Source organism: Anarrhichthys ocellatus, unplaced genomic scaffold (genome assembly GCF_004355925.1).
Source record: "Anarrhichthys ocellatus isolate YVR2014 unplaced genomic scaffold, GSC_Weel_1.0 scaffold119, whole genome shotgun sequence".
In the NCBI taxonomy this organism is placed as follows: Eukaryota; Metazoa; Chordata; class Actinopteri; order Perciformes; family Anarhichadidae; genus Anarrhichthys; species Anarrhichthys ocellatus.
Window position 1 is genome coordinate 99,829 of NW_022280149.1, and position 7,557 is coordinate 107,385.

Genomic DNA, 7,557 nt, shown 5'->3' on the forward strand with positions numbered 1-7,557 from the left:
ATGAGCACATAACACCCATTCTGCACCCACTACACTGGCTCCCTGTCTCATTCCGGATTGACTACAAAGTCCTACTACTCACATATAAATGCATAAATGGACACGCACTTCCCTACCTACAAGAACTCATCACTCCCCAAATCTCCACCCGCACCCTCAGATCATCAAACAACTCGCTCCACCGGGTCCCTAACACCAAGCTCCGCACCATGGGCGACCGGGCCTTTGGCTCGGCAGCTCCACGCCTATGGAACAGTCTCCCTGACCACCTAAGGGCAACACAGACACTGGTCTCTTTTAAAACTGGCCTAAAAACCTTTTTATTCAGGAAGGCATTTCTGACCTAAATCACTCAGTCAGTTATTTCTTTTGTGTTTCTGTTCATTCACTGTTTTTTTATGTTTACTAGTTATTTTATTATAGTTTGTTTTAACTATGTTTTTTTACTATGTTTTTTACTATGTACTGGCTCTGTGGCACTCTGAGATTTTTTTAATGAAAAGTGCGTTACAAATAGAATGCATTATTATTATTATTATTACGTGCCGTGTTGTGCTTGTGCTCTCCCCCTGCTTACCCTCAGTGTCCTCTCGGGTGCCACCCTCTGTCCCGGGTGCCAGCTGCATCAGCTGATTGGACGCGGCTGTGTTCAATCGCGATTAGCGGTGACTAAAAGGAGAGGAGCTCCTCATGGACAACCCTTTGGGCAAACCGCAGTAGTGAAGCTGTGTGTGTGAGCGCGTGTTCCAGCGTGTGTTTAAGCCGTGTGTGCTGCCTGTATATAGTGTCGCTTTCTTTTGATAAGAAAGTAGTTTTCTTTTGCTGCCGTGTGAGCAGCCAACCCTTTTTGCAATAAATACTCCTTTTGTTAACCCTCATCAGTGCCCATTCTCTCTTTCACCGGGAAATTGACATCGTTACTCCCCGCATGCCTTAGATGCCAAACGGGGAACGTAACAGTAACAAAAGACAGTGTTTCTCGAGAGAATCTTCAGACCTCGTGATTTTCGTTGTACAGCTAACCGGATTTCGTTGGACTGTTCGGTGAAAACTCATTTGGTCTCTGCTCCGTGGAACATATTTCTATCAATAGTGCAATTCGGTTTGTAACTGTTTTTGCGTATGTTGGATAATAAATCCTTTTGAGTTCAACTTGAACCAGCTGTTTTGTTTTGGAAACTGACGAGAAGCACATGGTGAGGGGAAGGGAGCGGTGTCTCTCTTCGCTCAGAAGTGTCTACGGCCCTAACAGATGCTTGTTTCCATCTCACTTCGAGTGAACTGAAGGAGACACACCCCTGGAAACAGGAAATCCCAACATGGACGCCACTCTGCCAGGTGACAGCCGCTTTTAACGCTACTATTTTTACGATCGTTGGATTGCTTTTATCCTTCTGTATTTTGAGTTTCTCTTTTCGACTTTTAAACTTCATTCTTGGACTACAAACGAGTATGGCTATGTGTGGGGACTGCAAACTCGCATACTCACAGCTAAGGGACGATTTCCACCGCCTGGAGTCTGAACTCCGGGGAAAATAAGCAGCTGATCGACGAATTTGTATCCATAGCCCAAAGCATATCTCATATATGCAATCTTCCAGGCTTGCTGTCACAGCAGCCCGATCACTCACCTCCATAGAGTCTCAGCTGATCTTGGACACTGCAGACACTGCCTTAACTTCAGTTTAGTTCATTGTTTTGTTCTTTGGGTAAACACTGTGGCTACCTGTGGCTATATATAGGAGTAGATAGATAGGACCAGCATACACTGGGGTGGGTTTTTACCAGCACAGGAGAGACGGCGTAAGACAGGAGTTTTCTTTGTTCTTTTTGTTTGTTTTGTTTGTTCTTATTTATTTAAGTAAGCCAATCGGAATCCTGCATGGACAATCTACTCTCTTCTGCCCGCGTAAAATACCAACCACGGTGCATCAATGGCCTTTGATTATTGTTTGTTTCATTTTGATTTATTCGACAAATGGCCTCTACATAAAATGTAAACAAGCCAAAACATGTATGAGAAACATAAGTGCATTAATGACATCAAATAAAAATGTAAATCCGGTGACGAAGCTCTGTCTGCTATTGGAAGCGGCAGTCTAGCATCATGGACTGATGTTTTCTCCACCTCTCTTTCCCTACCTCTATTTCTCTCTATTCTTTTTTTGTCGTAGGTGTATCAAGAAGATTCACTTAAGGTTAATGCATGGCACATAGATATATCATATTTCATGTCATGTTTATGTTGTAGGAATAGCTCGTTTGAGAATAACAATAATTGTGATAGTATGCACAATTAGGGGCCGGAATGTTGGAGCTATTTATTTGATATTAGTATTTTGTTATTTAATTAATAAGTAGTATTGTTTTATTATTTTATTTGATTGTTTGATATGTTAAGATTGCTTTTTCTCTTTAATAGTTATTTGTTTAGTTATATTATTTTTTGTTGTTTAAGTATACTTAGTTTTGGGTTAGTTTATACTTTATTAATGCCAATGCCAAGAAAATCCAATTATTTGCTATTATATATTAAATAGCCAATGTTGTGTATGATAGACAGTGTCTGTAATGTCAAAAAGTAAATATAAAGAGTGTTGACATGTTGCAATGTCCTCCACCTTTGATCATTCCACTATAGATGTCCCAGTTCCCGACACAGATCACATAAAGGTCTGTCCAATCACATGAAGACAATAAGAGAAGTGGACAAATCAGTCTCTTGTCTTTCTGTAAATGTCTCATATCAGAGGAATAATTTAGGCCAATCAGGAGATAATGCTGTGATGCTTCATTATTAATTACCTATTAAACACAGGTGTGTTCACTGTGACCGGAGGACCTTCTACCATGATACCTTATGTGTCCTTATCAACCATCAGTTTTGTTTAAAGGTATACTATGTAGCAGCATTGTCAGTTGCTGTTTGTTAATACAGCATTCAAACTCATTCAAAACTTGCACGTGAGTGGGAGAGAGACTGCAGCGGTGGTTGAGCGAGTTGGTGTGTGAATGAAGAGGTCGACCTGTTAGCAGTGTTGCCAACTTGGCGACTTTCTCGCTAAATCTGGCGACTTTCCAAAACCTCATGGCGACTTTTTTTGTCAAAAGCTACTAGCGACAAATCTAGCTACTTTTTCTGGTGTTGTTGGAGACTTTTCTAGTGTTTTGACTCTGACGTGAAAGCACGTACCGTTCGGCACACGGGAGCTGCCGTGAGCCCCTCCGCCGCCTCAAAGCACTGAAAGGTGGTTAGTGTCACAGTAGCCCCTCGCGCAGCAGTCCCAGCTGCAGAAAGAGGAGACCCACACTCTCCTGTGTCCAGACTGCAAATGAATCACGCATGCGCAAAGCCGCCGCTGGTCCCGCCTCTCTCCCACAGCGCTCATTACAATTATGCAAATTATGCGATGACGTCATTTAGCGACTTTTAGGACAGCCAATAGCTACTTTCCTTACTGAGGAGTTGGCAACACTGTGTGTTAGTGAGAACAAAGCAGTGATTAAGAAGAATAAAACATTGTTTTCTGATTGTTTTATGGCAGTTACTTTCAAGAGCACAAATAAACACAACCACACCTCCAAACAGACCTGTGGGACGGTTTAATTTATGAGATTGTAAATGTCATGCTCACAATAACTTCATGTTTTGTGTAAGTGATGATTCAGAGTGATTGTTTTTGTGACTTTTATGAAATTGATGCATTTTAGACCTTTTTAATGGATTGCTGAGTTTAATATCACCTCTTCATTGACATAAATTCATTGAAATCATGGCATATGGAGCTGTGAAATTAAGTTCATTTTATTTACAAAAGAATGTCAGAAAGCAATTTACATGTAGGAATAGGAATGTGATCGATGCAGAGAAAGCACTGAGTAACTTGCACATCTTGTCTTTGATCATTATTTTATATGTAGGATTCTTTATTTTCTTGCACACTAATTCCCCATTTAACCTACTGTTAAATGGGGAAATGTAAGTTGTTGTATTGTTTCTAACTTAAATTTTAACATTTTAAGTTAATTTTACTTGAAAATATATTCAGGAATGTAATGCAATTAATGTGTGAAAGCACGACTTGAAAGCAATCTAAAGTCCAATCTTTTTGGAAATTGATTTTATTATTGCTATTTATTTTTCAGTAAAACAAACTGAACTGTAAAGTGGAAAAAGTGAAGTGATATGTACTTATTTTAGAAGGAAAAACAAATATTTTACAGAGTTTATATATTATAATGCAATTAATTCAAAACAAAGAAGATACGACCCATTCGGGGTGCGGTGGGGTCGAGTGCGGTGGGGCTTACAATGTTCCTATATCATCAAAGGGGGGCTTGACCGAAAAACATCATGCCTGCTAAACAGTAGCATAGTAACATCATAAGATATCAAGTACAGTCTCATAGAGCTGCTGGCATGGCTGTAGACTCTAGGCATACCATACATACCCATGAGGTTTCCAAATTTCAACATGTCTTGATTGTTTCTATTTTATAGTTAGTGGTCCTGACGGTCATCTCTACTTTGGTTTTTCCCTGAGCTTGCTCCCAAGAAGCAGAGGATTTTCAGAGTTATCTAGGTTATCTTTGTTAAGTAATGTTAGGGTGTTCCAGGCAAAGGTATCTGAGTTACCCGGAAAAAGGACTGGATCCCAAGTCAATTGATATCAAACCTATTTGGAACGTACTTGCAAGTACACGGTAAAAACATTTAAAATTTCCATGACTACGGAGGATCTGTTTTCATTAGAGATTGTCACACTATGTTGGGTTAAAAAGGCAAAAGAGTTGGATTCACTGCATCTCAAAACTTGCTAATGCATGTAAACAGATTCACACATGCAACACGTGTTTATTCATCTGCATACTACATATGGTATGTATGCATGCACAGACATGCATGGATTAGTACATCCTGTCCGTCTGTAATTATATATGGAGTACCTGTGTTTGCGGTCGCTTGTAATTACAGCCAAGATACAACTTATCTGCATATGTGAATAATTTAGCATAATAACACATCTCTGGAATCTTTCATCATGCCTCGGGTACCATCTGTGTGTCTCTGTCTGTCTCATATGAACTCTAATAATAACATGAAGCAGCTCTTGAAAAGCGAGAGCAGACAGAGACAGCTGGGGCCTCAGACTGGGGAAGTAAAGAGCCACCACTCGATGGTAAAGTCAAACCCAATAGCATCCAGGGACCATACACATGTTTTTATTTTTTTTTTATATTATGTTTATTCTCAAAAGCACAGAGAAAAAAATCCTACATTGCACATGTCATTTTCCATTTCTCCCCCCTCCATCATTCCTCAATTCCTCCCTCCAAATTCCCCCATCACAGAACAAATCACACTGCCTCAATTGTCAGAAAGCACATTATAGTACTAATAACTCAGGAAGTATACACAAAATACAGAATTTAAATACAGGAGGGCATTAAAGAAAAACAGATAAACAAGTAATGGGTTTTTAAATGCTTTTTAAGTTTTTAATGGACATTACTGACTTTGCTTCTTTCCTGGAGTCTTTGTGCTTTCTTGCCTCGCAGGTTTCCATGGATCGTGGTTATATCTGGACCCTGGTCCTGCCTGACACCCACTGCTACTGTCATTATTAGTAGTAGTCGCATTGCTTGCTATTGCTGAATAGAAGAGTTTGGGGGATGAGGTGACTTCCAATTCATTAGAATTATCCTTAAAGCAATTGTGTTTTTGTGTTTATTTATTAAAGTTTGATCTTAGTCTTAGAGGTAAAATATCAAAAGTAGTCGGGAGCCTCTCTATGTGTCTCTACTCACTACATCCTCTAACCCAGTGGTTCTCAACTGGTCTGGCTGCGGGACCCACCATCACCCCTTAATGACAAGCCGCGACCCAAATATTCAACTTCTCAAATGTATTTAATGAAAAGAGGGTACAGTTTGAACCTGAGCTGAAAGTGTCCTCTGCAGTCGCAGTGTAGGAGCTCTCTAGGGCAGAGAAATTGTTCCTGTCAGTCCCCGTCCCACACGTTTCACGTAAACGAGTAAAACGGCTTCATGCTTTTTTGTGCCAGAACCTCGCTGCACAAAACACACTGAGGTTTTTGCCCTCTTTTGTCCTCAATGTAAGAAAATCCATATCTCATGTAGTCGGTGTCATATTGCATTTCGCTCAATTAGCATATGAAAACAAACTTTGTGGGTGTTCTTCTATACTGTCAAATGGCGGGTGTATATTAGCATTACAAGGCCATTAATGCCAAATACTGTTAAAAAGTGTGAATAACTCCGCTGCATGAAAAATCCCCTTAAAAATAAAAGCACAGGATTTTTTTTCTCCCCCAGTCAAAGGCCCGCGAACCACTGAAAACGGGTCCGCGACCCAAACAGTTGAGAATCACTGCTCTAACCGGAAGTCCTATACTATCACCACATGCATGTTTAACAGTGTCACAGTTTCACATAATGTCTTTATCAAAACCTGCCTTCGAATTACGTTCACACCTCAGAGCAGAAGGTTAAACATCAAGTGCATTTATAAATCCATTAACTATTTGAAGCATTCAGAACATCTAATACATTATAATGTCTTACAAGAAATTGTATTAAATTATTTTACGAGGTTAGGTAAGTGAATGGCATCTGATAACTAATTATGACCTTTGATACCAACCAGTTGGACCAACCCGTACACACCTTGGACATATTTTAGACTGTATTTTAGTTCTAAAAAGGTATTCCCCACTATTGGTCTTTTTATTGATTATCAACAGTTTTTTTTAAATTTTTGTCATCTGAAATATTTTCCTTTCCAACCATAACAGATGTTAGTCTGGTTTAATAGATCACCATAGTGAGCTTGGAGTTCAGAGGACCGCAAGGTTGTCCTTGATAGTTGAATCTTCCTTTAACATTATTTTCCTCTATCAACTCAAACAGACACATTTTGTGGAAAAAATTAAAGGTTTTTCTCAAAATTAGTTGCGCTTAGTCACAAATTTAGAACCCTAAAGGTCTTGCTCTATCTCTGTCTCATACATACACATCAAATTTACTTTAAAATGAAACCGTACAAATCTAAATTTACTAGATTATCGTTCAATAAATTTGGTCAACCCACATCTCTCATTCGTTTTCTTGGTTTTGTTGTCTGTTCTCACTCTTAGCTCTGATTGAAATCCCTGTCGTACTGGAGAGCATTTATACTTTACAGTTTCTGTATGGACTTCACAATAGTTGTGCAGAACAAAATAAGCATTAACAAGATAAGGAAATTCCTCCGTTTTTTGTCGTGACGAATCAGTGAAGGAGATATCATGACTGCTAAGATCCAATCAAATGGCGAACGCGGGTGTCTACGTCATCATTTCCAAATGTCTACATTGTCGCCTGTTCCCACTACGAGGTAACCCCGGAGTTTTCAAACTGACCTAATGTCAGTTGTGGAGGGCTAAACTTAGCAATGTGTTTGAAAATGGAAACGTAGTAGTCTGGATGTAGCCGCAATATAGAAAGAACAAAACCACTTTTATTGTCATATACACGAAATTTGCCTTCTGCATTTGA